We start from the raw sequence: 10,183 nt of genomic DNA on the forward strand, positions 1-10,183 counted from the left end.
GTTGAAGGGCAGAGTCAAAACACAGTTCAGCTCTTTGGGGGAAAATCCAAGGGCCTTTTGAATTAGCTTCCTGGAGAAGTCCAGTCTGGACATCTCCAGGAGTTTTCCATCCTTTTCTTTGAATACGAAACGTACACTGTGGTGTCTCCTCATGCCGGCACGGGCAGCCGACATGGCTGGAGACACCACAATTCAATGATAAAAGAAATAAATACAATAAATTAAATAAATTAAGGCTAAAAGGTAGTAAAAAACACTCAAAACCACTAAAAGATAAGAGGACTAAAAGTAAAAGTACTAAGAGCCTACTTACCCCGGCTTGTTTTCAGATGTTTTCACTAGCCTATGTGCAAATACGCAAATAAACAATGACAGAAATGTGCAAAAGGAAACAAACAACACAAAACAATTTCTCCCGAAGTGCTAAGGTTTAAATCAATGAAAGAGGAAGTAAACCTGCAAGCAGGGAGTGATCTCTGTCTGAGACAAAAGGCCAAGAAGCGATGAGCCCCAGTGGTCTGCTGCCAGAGCCCACCTCCCGCCACTCTTCATACCTGTTGTGGTGTGCCATTCGCATTGCGCAGTGGAGTGGCCTCTGCTTAGCGGCTCCTCCCAAGCGCTCCACGGCTTGGCCCCGGGTGTGGTTAAGGAGGGCTTTATTGACTTTCACACATGCACGAGGCTCAGCCAAATGGCAAAGCCTGCCAAAAATGTCTTCAACTCATTGGTGTTCCTCTCCACGGAAGTCTTTAGTAAAAGGCAAAAGACTTGTGCGTTATGAAGAGAAACCCGAGTAAGTACAGCTCCTCTCCTCGATCTGTGACCGGGCCTCATACACCGCACAGAAAAAATGTATTGTCACAATAATCATTAATTTTACACCTTTGAATCATCATCACAATCATCACATATGTTTCTTTTAAAGCACTTAAAAAGCCGTTAAAATCAACATGTCATCAGCAACAACATGTAATTTTTATCTGTAAAAAACCATTCAGTATAAAAACAATTATCATATACATTAGAAGGAATTTACAGATAAAAAACAACACATATGCTTGCTCTTAAATATACCTTGCCTTGTTTGGTGTCATTATTTCAGCACACTGTCACATGTGTGACTGTACAGTTATTTTTTCATTTTGACATACTGTATCAACACAATGGACCTAAATCACAAAAAAATATAAAAATCCGAGTAGGAAAAAGTTGGATTTTTTTACTGTGAAAACCACAAATATGTTTAACGAACCAATTTTATTACTTAGAATACAAATATAAATTGTTGTTTGCCAAAATTGTGCATAAGTTTTTGAAATTTACAAAGTTATATGTAACTATTTACATTTAAATGCAGGCAAAGCCTCAGGCGTAGGGCTCCTCAGCTGCTTCCTGCCTGCTTCACATTCAGCAGTCTCCTCATTGTCTTGACTCACAAAACAAAAAAACCCGACTCCACTACACACTAAACACACTACACTAAACACTACAGAACACACTAACAATACACTCCAAACACGCTAAATGTCACAAATCTCAAAACTATTGATCTCTATCGCTCTCTTCCACCGTCATTGCCGCTGTCAATCTTTGCCGCTGTTCCTCAGCAACCAAATCACGTGTTTTGCTATAGAATTTTGTGATTGGTTGGTGTTGTGCCTTTTTCCACCAATAGGAACATGTTTTTTTCCTTGCGAACACTTCCTGCTTGTGGACACTTTCATGAGAGAAGCCCGTTTGCAGCGTCTCTTCCTGCACCAAACGCGCAGCAAACGTGCCGATAATGTTAGCGAATAAAACATAGCGGACATTATTTATCGTATCTCCGGTTTTACTTGGCCTATCAATACGATTTAAAAACTGGTATATAGTTTGAAGGCTTCCCCAACACAATACGTTGGAACCGAGACTCACTGAGACTCTGTTTCGCTGCTACGTCATCTTAAATGAGTCACGTGATTTGATCATGCCGGCGTGATCAAACTCTCTAGTCTTTTTTGTGCAGGAGCGGGGTGAGTCCCTATCAAGGGAACTCATCCCACTCTCCAATCAGGCTCCGGGGACCAGCTGGTGGTGCTCAGAGGAGGCCCTCCACCTCTGGCTCCTTTTATGTGCGGAGGGTCAGGCCGCCGCTGTCTTGACCTTTCCTGTGTGGCTCCAGCTCCCAACTCCGAATAGGCGCAGAGGCGAGTCTTCTTGTGGCTACGTTCAGGCCTGCCGCCTGCAGCGACGGCCGCCTGAACCGTCGCTGAGGCCATTCGGATCGTAGCCACGGGGGGGATCTGCATGCGCCGTCGCGACCAAGTCTGGAAGCACCCGAGAGTTTGTGACATTTTGCTGCCTGCGCCCGACGGCAAAGCCTGCCAAAAATATATTCAACTCATTGGTGTTCCTCTCCACGGAAGTCTTTAGTAAAAGGCAAAAGACTTGTGCGTTATGAAGAGAAACCCGAGTAAGTACAGCTCCTCTCCTCGACAGCAGGCAAGACCGCCGTGGCCCCAGGCACTGCTCTCACGGTGAGCCTCACTTGGCTCGTTGATTGATTTTCAACAAGGCAGGAGAGGGGTGCACCGTTCCCGGGGGCGCTGCAATACCGGGTCGTGGAGTGAACAGAGCAAGCCCTTATTTCAGCTCCCGAGGCTAAAAATCCATAACCCTTGTGTTGTCTTCGGGTCTTTTTGACCCGACTTCAAAAGTTAATTTGTCATAACTTTGGTTTTCTTCCATATAATTCCGTGAAAATTACATGGATGATTCCCTACTATGCTCTTTGCAAGTAAAATTAATTATGACTTTTTTGTTTTATTTATGTGTGTTTTATCAAAATTCATAGCACCTGTGGTCTTCCCGGGTCAATTTGACCCAGCCACATTTGGTGGTGCAATGGGTCACACTATTACGCTTTCCAGCACAATGAAAATTAACACACACCCACACACACACACACAATGACCTCTAATACTCACTGACACTCACTGACACTCACACACACTCACACACACACACACACAAATCTTCAAAACTATAGATTTTTAAACCTGATTTCATCTCAACTTCTGATCAACCTACATGGCGCTACACACATATACACAAACACGCACACATACACAGACACAGACTCACACACACAACCACAAATGTGGACACACACAAATGTGTGCACACACCTACAACTTCAAAGCGACAGATGTGTAAACTTGATTTCATCACAATGTCTGATCTGCCTAAATGCGGCTACACACACACACATAAAAACACGCACGCACACACACGCAAATCATGACCACTAACTCTCACTCACTCACACTCTCTCACATACACACACAGACACACAAAACTACAAAGCTACAGACGTGTAAACCTGATCAGCCTACATGGGGCTATAGACACACACACGCACAAAGACCTCTAACACTCATTCATACACACACACACACACAAACACGCACGCACACACACACACACCATGACCACTTATGGCGGTATATCGATGTCAATACAATTAGAGAGACACGCAGCAACGCACGCACGCACGCACGCACGCACGCATAACAAAATAATTGTGCGTGCGTGCGTGCGTTGCTGCGTGTCTCTCTAATTGTATTGACATCGACATCTAATTGCGTTGTTACGTGCATATTGTATTTCACGCGTAACAAAAAGCTGCGTACGTATGAAGCAGCGTGCGCACGTCTGTGTGTCACTGTTTGACAAATGTTGTTAGGCGTTCACACGTACGTGCGCTCGCAGACTCTGATGCTTCGCAGCCGGAAGTTGATCTGCAGCGCGCACATCAGTTCGCGTACATGAACGCCTCACGTAGTTGGCCTTTTCATTTTAATCAACCAGGGGAGGCAGCAGTGAGCCATACTTTGCCTGCCGGAAATTCAGAAGAAGAAGAAGAAGAAGAAGAAGAAGAAGTTTTTTTTTATTTAAACAAGAAGAAGAAGAAGAAGAAGACGGAGGATGAGAAAGGTGGCTGGGGTAATATTTACGTATAAATACATAGGTCATTTGTGTTGTGTAAGTTTAAAAGTAGAGTCTGGAGTATTGCTTGTTACAGTTTGTAAGCAAAACATTGAAACTGGGCCTCTCCTCTCGGGCTCAACTGTGTAATGTTAGCCTCCTGCCCCTGACAGCAGCAGTTACCAGGACCACAAAGGTAAGGAAATACAGTCCGAGAGAAGCGCTGTTGCCTCCGTCACCAACACCGGGAGCCTCCGGTGTTATGTTGCCGTTGTGGTCAGCTGGGAAGACAGTATTAGCGGCGGATGCTAATCGCCACCGCTAGCCAAAGTTAGCATCGAGTTAGCTCACCACCACAACAGTCTACAGTCTAGGCTTTAGTTGTCAGTGACGGGAATCGGCCCGCGGCTCCAGCGCTTCACTCAGGCTATATTTCTTTTTCTTTGCCGTCCTGAGTGCTGCTGCTGCTGAGAGAGAGACGTGCTAGCACAATGGATGTATTGATATAATAGATCCATGCCTAGCACTCAGCAGCATCAGGGACAGCTAGTGGGGCTAACGGGAGGGCTACACAAAGCCACCACCACACAGGACTAGAAGCCAGGTGATGATTAAGACGGGTTTCATTTTTAAAAGTCTAGCGTTTATTTTGGGCAAAAAACTCAAGACTCAACCTTTTAACAGGGTTCATAAAACTCATTCTGTGCCTTAGACAAGATAATAAGGTATTAAGCACCAGAACTGCGCCCCCTGCTGTCGAAAAGAGCCTCCGCAGAGTGGGTTGATGCAGCAGGTGGAAAATGTATATTGTTAGTGCTGCTAATCAGTTAGCTCGTTAATGCTTATTAGTTGCTAATAGTAAGAACTCTCCTACATGTGCTTGTATTATTGTTGTATATTGGCTGTTGTTAATTAAGCTGAATGATTCATTCTTATTTCTATTGGTTGTTTACCATTCCTGGTACTGTATACTTAACCATGTACCTGCTGTTCTGATAACTGCTTTTTATTCTCTGTTACAGAACCACACAACTTTCATAAACCTTCCACACACACACACTCATCTGTCACACTCACACCATCAACCATTCCTAATCAGCAATTGAGAAACTAAAAGGATAGTTTAACAACAGATCCACTCAGACACGTCACACTGGTGAAAAGCACCTGTAGAACTGAGTTTTGAGAGCTTAAAAAAATAGTGTTGCCTGTAACGTTGTGTCTGGTTTTCACCATTTTATATACCTACACTAAGCTTGTCCTTTTTCATGTCAGGTGTATTGTTGATACAGGGCTAAACCAGGGTTTGACAAGAGTTGCCAGTGTCTGATTCTACACCCGAACACAGCAGAGTGGGCGGGGCCTGCAGACCGACCCAGTTACACCTGCAGCGAGCAGACAGAGGAAGAGGAGTGCGAGATCCACGGGGAAAGGAGCAGGAGAAAGAGAACGACAGCTGTCGCCAGCAGACGGGCATTGACTGTCGGACTAATTGAAATGTGAGTTTATACTCTGCCCTAGGGATGTAATGAGATCAAAATCTACAGTATTTGCCGTCATTTCATACCCTGCATGTTCACAATAATATTGAGACACTTTTGTTATCACGATATCGTGGTATTACCGATACGTTACATCCCTACTCTGCCTCCATTGTGCGAGTAGTGATCCTGTGCTAGGTATTCTTTTCGTGGTTCTTGGTGCTTGGAGCAATATTGTTGTTGTGGCATTCGTGCCAATAAAGCGAATTTGAAATGAATTGAATTAATAAACCTTTCGATTCTTGCCTATAGACTGATAAGTGTTGTGTTTACAAATGAGCAATACATCCAGATTTCTTGAGATTTGTACTGTCAAGGGGAACTTAAATTTAAATGTCAGGCGATGTTTTCTTCATGGAAATTATTTTTCGGGCAAGAGAGAGGGAGCGTGGACGGGGGATCCGTTGTGTGACAGCGGAGCGGAGGGTCAGCAGCTGGATTTTGCACGCACGGTCGATAGATGATAGTCTATGGCTATAAGAGATGGATACACAATCAATTTCATGTAATGTTTATTGAATCAAAAATACATAGGTAGCCTATTGTCTTCTCCTTTGCTTTTTTTTTTCAAAGACAAACTGAGCAGCAGTGCTCGATCCACTCATACCTTGTTAACCTTCCACAAAGACAAGTTATGTTAAAACGGACGAGCAGAGGGGTCATTCCCCGGCAGATCGCACCCATGGGCCACAGTTTATTTCAGAGTTGTGCGAGTGCGGCTGAAAGTGGGGATTCCAGGACCACGGATAGTGTGTGTAAAAAGATTAGACAAATGTTTAAATGTGTTTGCTGCAAGCGAAAATATACTACATAATAAATGAAGATAGTGACAAAGGCTTATTAGCAATAAAAAGCAATGAGTTGTGTGGGTGCAGCCGGTGAGCGGACGGCAGTGTTTGATGTAGGAAGTAATGTAAACTTGAAAATCAATTTAGGAACAGCGGTGTTTCGGAGTGGGGCTGTTTCACAATAGAAGGCTGTGTCGGAATGGAAGGCTGTCCCCTCACTCTGGGGTTAAAATGAATCATGTCATGCAAAAGCCTATATGTCTGTATCTCGCATTGGATCGATTGCACCATCTACTGGATGAAAATGGAACACAGAACAACTACGCGAGGCGTTCATGTACGCGGACTGGTGCGCATGGTGCAGATCAACTTCCGGCTGCGAAGCTTCAGAGTCTGCGACCGCACGTACGTGTGAACGCCTAACAGCATATGTCAAACAATGAAAGACAGACGTGCGCACGCTGCTTCATACGTACGCAGCTTCTTGTTACGCGTGACAGAGTTTGCGCACGTCATTTCCGCGTACGCGTAAGCGCGTGAAGAAAATGTTAAATCATCTTCATGCGAGCGTTAACACGTGCGTTTGCATAAAGACGCATGAATGTTAAGCGTAGTCACTACGCGTCGTGTGATTACCGGCGTGAAGCAGTCATCACGCGTGAACGTGCGCGTGAACGGGGGCCCATTATAAGTCAATGAGGAAACTACATTACACGTCAGGCGCGGCTTGCTGCACAGGCGTCAAAGCAGGCGCAAGTGACACGATCAGTTGATAGGTGCGCACGCTTTTTGAAACGATAATACCGCCATAGACCACTAACTTTCACTCACTCACACTCTCTCACACACACACGCGCACACACACACACAAAACTACGAAGCTACAGACGTGTAAACCTGATCAGCCTACATGGGGCTATAGACACACACACGCACAAAGACCTCTAACACCCACTCACTTACACACACACACACACACACACACACGAAACTACAAAGCAACAGATTTTTAAACCTGATTTCATCACAATTTCAGATCTACCTACATAACACGCAATAAATTATATTACATCAGTCAATTTTGACCTGGGGATGTCCTGGCTAATGGTTGACATATACCAATCCTTGATTATCCAAAATGATTAGTTAATTCTGCTTATTTCATTCAAAAACATGGTATAATTTGATATAAATGAGGATTTATTGTTCATAAGTTAAGCATAATAAAAAGAATAAGAGGTGCAAAAGAAGTTTAAAATATGTGTTAATGAGTTAAATGAAGTTAGTTAAAAATGTGTAACACAGAATGGTTTGATAATTTTACACTGTAGTCAAAATAAGTCATAATTCTTGATTTTTTTACTCAAAAATAGGTATAATTTCATGGAAATGAGGAATATTATACCATACATTGCAAAATAAAGTAAAGTGTTGGAAACAAGTTTACTAAAAGGTGTAACAGAATTGTGTTATCATTTTATAGTTCATGCTTTATAAAACAGTCAAACAAAGACGGGTCAATTTGACCCGGGAGGACAACAGGTGTGACTATTTGCTCCCAATCAAAAAAATGACATGGTTTAAAAAAAAATTCCTGACTAAACTTTGACATATACCAGTCTGTGATATTCCATAGACTTTTGTGCCGGTGATCATAACCATAGTGAAAATAATTCAGAATTTCTGCTTATTTTTACTCAAAAATTAGGTGTAACTTTATGTAAATGAGGTATATCATACCATGAATTACAAAAATAAGTGTAAAATATATGTTAGATATCCCTTGTGCCCTCCTTGGGCATTTTTGTACATTTTTCTCAACTTTTATTTTTGATTTAGCGATCATTTTGGCAGCTTGTGGCATGGATTTTTGTAGGAACTCTTAGTCAAATTTTTGAAATCCAGTGTCTTTTACTCTTACATGTCTTTTATTTTCCTGTAATGCATTTTGCACCCTCTAACCACCTTCACGGCAAAAATGTACACGGACAAAATCTGCCATAAAATACTCGTACATCAATATTTTTTTCTGCTTTTTTTTTTGCTCGAATCCCTTAGTCAACTTGTTCCCTGATCAAAATGATCAAATATTCATTAATTTTCAGGATTTTAACCCTTTAAATGCCAGTTTTATTATTTGAATTACTAATTATTTATTTAAAAAAAAAACACAAAAAATGTATTATTTTCCATATAATAAGTAGTACGGTTGCTATGGCGCCGTACTAGGTGGCAGCCTGTAACAGCAGCTCCCGTGGGTTTTTAAGTTTTTTCGTAGTTTTTGTTGTATATCTGTACTGATTTTCGCTGAACTTTTGGCAACTCTTCTCCAGAGACTGAGAGAAGACGAACACCTTTCTTTTTTTCTTTTTTAAACTTTTACAGCACTTTTTTTGTGATGGTTTTGCTAGCCCTAGCAACGGAGGGTCAGGAGCGCATCACTGAGCGCATTGTTTACACACGCGACCAGCTGATTGCGCTGTGTGAACCTGCACTGCTGCCCGGAACCAGGCCTGAGGTCCTGAAGGAGCTGCGGAGGAGACGCCGTGGCTGCAGAGCTGGAGTCAAACGGAGGGTGAAGAGGAGGAGACACAGACCGGCTGTACCGGCGATCGTCATGGGAAACGTGAGGTCTCTGGGGAACAAGACGGACGAGCTCGCCGCGCTGATAAAGGCTCAGAGTGAATATTGTGAGTGCAGTGTGTTGTGTTTCACGGAGACATGGCTTCACTCAAACATCCCGGACCACAGCGTGGCGATTCCCGGCTTCAGCACTGTTCGGGCGGACAGGGACGTGACAAGCAGCGGAAAGAAGAAAGGAGGAGGGATTGCACTGTACGTGAGTGAGAGGTGGTGTAATCCCGGACATGTTCACGTGAAGAAACGTCTCTGTACCCCGGACATTGAACTGTTGACTGTGGGGATGAGGCCTTATTATTTGCCCCGGGAATTCACGTCCGCCGTCATTATCGGTGTGTACGTTCCTCCTTCAGCTGATGCAGCGCTGGCCTGTGACGTCATCGACTCCACTGTTGCCCAGATACAGACGCAGCATCCTAATGCATTTATTGTCATCACTGGGGATTTTAATCAGGTCTCACTGGACAAAACCCTTCCAACATTTCACCAGTATGTTGACTGCCCCACCAGAGACTGTAACACACTAGATCTGTTGTATGCAAATGCTAAGGATGCATACAGTCCCACAGCCCTCCCCCCTCTTGGAAGATCTGACCACAACCTGGTTCTGCTGACCCCTAAGTATATGCCTCTTCAGCGGCAGCCTGTCCACACTAGGAGCGTGAGGAGGTGGACTCAGGAGGCTGCTGACGCACTACAGGACTGCTTTGAGTCGACAGACTGGGATGCACTTGTTGAGCCACATGGAGAGGATCTCGACAGCATGACCGACTGCATCACAGAATACATCAGGTTCTGTGAACACACCACCATGCCAACCCGGACTGTACGCTGCTTCCCTAATAATAAGCCGTGGATCACCAATGACCTGAAAGCCCTTCTTAACAAGAAGAAGAGGGCGTTCAGGTCTGGAGACAGGGAAGAACTGAGGAGAGTGCAGCATGAACTCAGGGATATGCTGAGGGCCTGTAAAGATGCCTACAGGAGGAAGCTGGAGGCCAAACTCCAGCAGAACAATGTGAGGGATGTGTGGACTGGTATGAAGCAGATCACTGGGTGTAAGGTGAGCGGCAGACAGTCATCGGGCAGCCTGGAGAGGGCAAACGAGCTGAACAGATTCTTCAATAGGTTCAGCTCACAGCATTCTGTCGTCTCCCTGACACCTCCAGACCCCCACACACCCTCACTGCCCCAAATGCTTCCTCCCCTCCCCCCTCACTCCCCTGCTGTGAGCTCTCCTGTGCAGCA

General features: G+C 44.2%; 2 non-coding genes across 2 annotated transcripts; both read right to left on the bottom strand.

The window, feature by feature from the left end:
* Window positions 1-682: 682 nt before the first annotated feature.
* On the bottom strand, window positions 683-797 carry LOC115577397 (U5 spliceosomal RNA). Its single transcript, XR_003983108.1, has one exon. It is a non-coding gene; the product is annotated as a U5 spliceosomal RNA (small nuclear RNA).
* Window positions 798-2,341: 1,544 nt separating this feature from the next.
* LOC115577398 (U5 spliceosomal RNA) lies at window positions 2,342-2,456 on the bottom strand. The gene has a single exon (XR_003983109.1). It is a non-coding gene; the product is annotated as a U5 spliceosomal RNA (small nuclear RNA).
* Between the last annotated feature and the right edge of the window lie 7,727 nt (window positions 2,457-10,183).

Source organism: Sparus aurata, chromosome 24 (assembly GCF_900880675.1).
Source record: "Sparus aurata chromosome 24, fSpaAur1.1, whole genome shotgun sequence".
In the NCBI taxonomy this organism is placed as follows: Eukaryota; Metazoa; Chordata; class Actinopteri; order Spariformes; family Sparidae; genus Sparus; species Sparus aurata.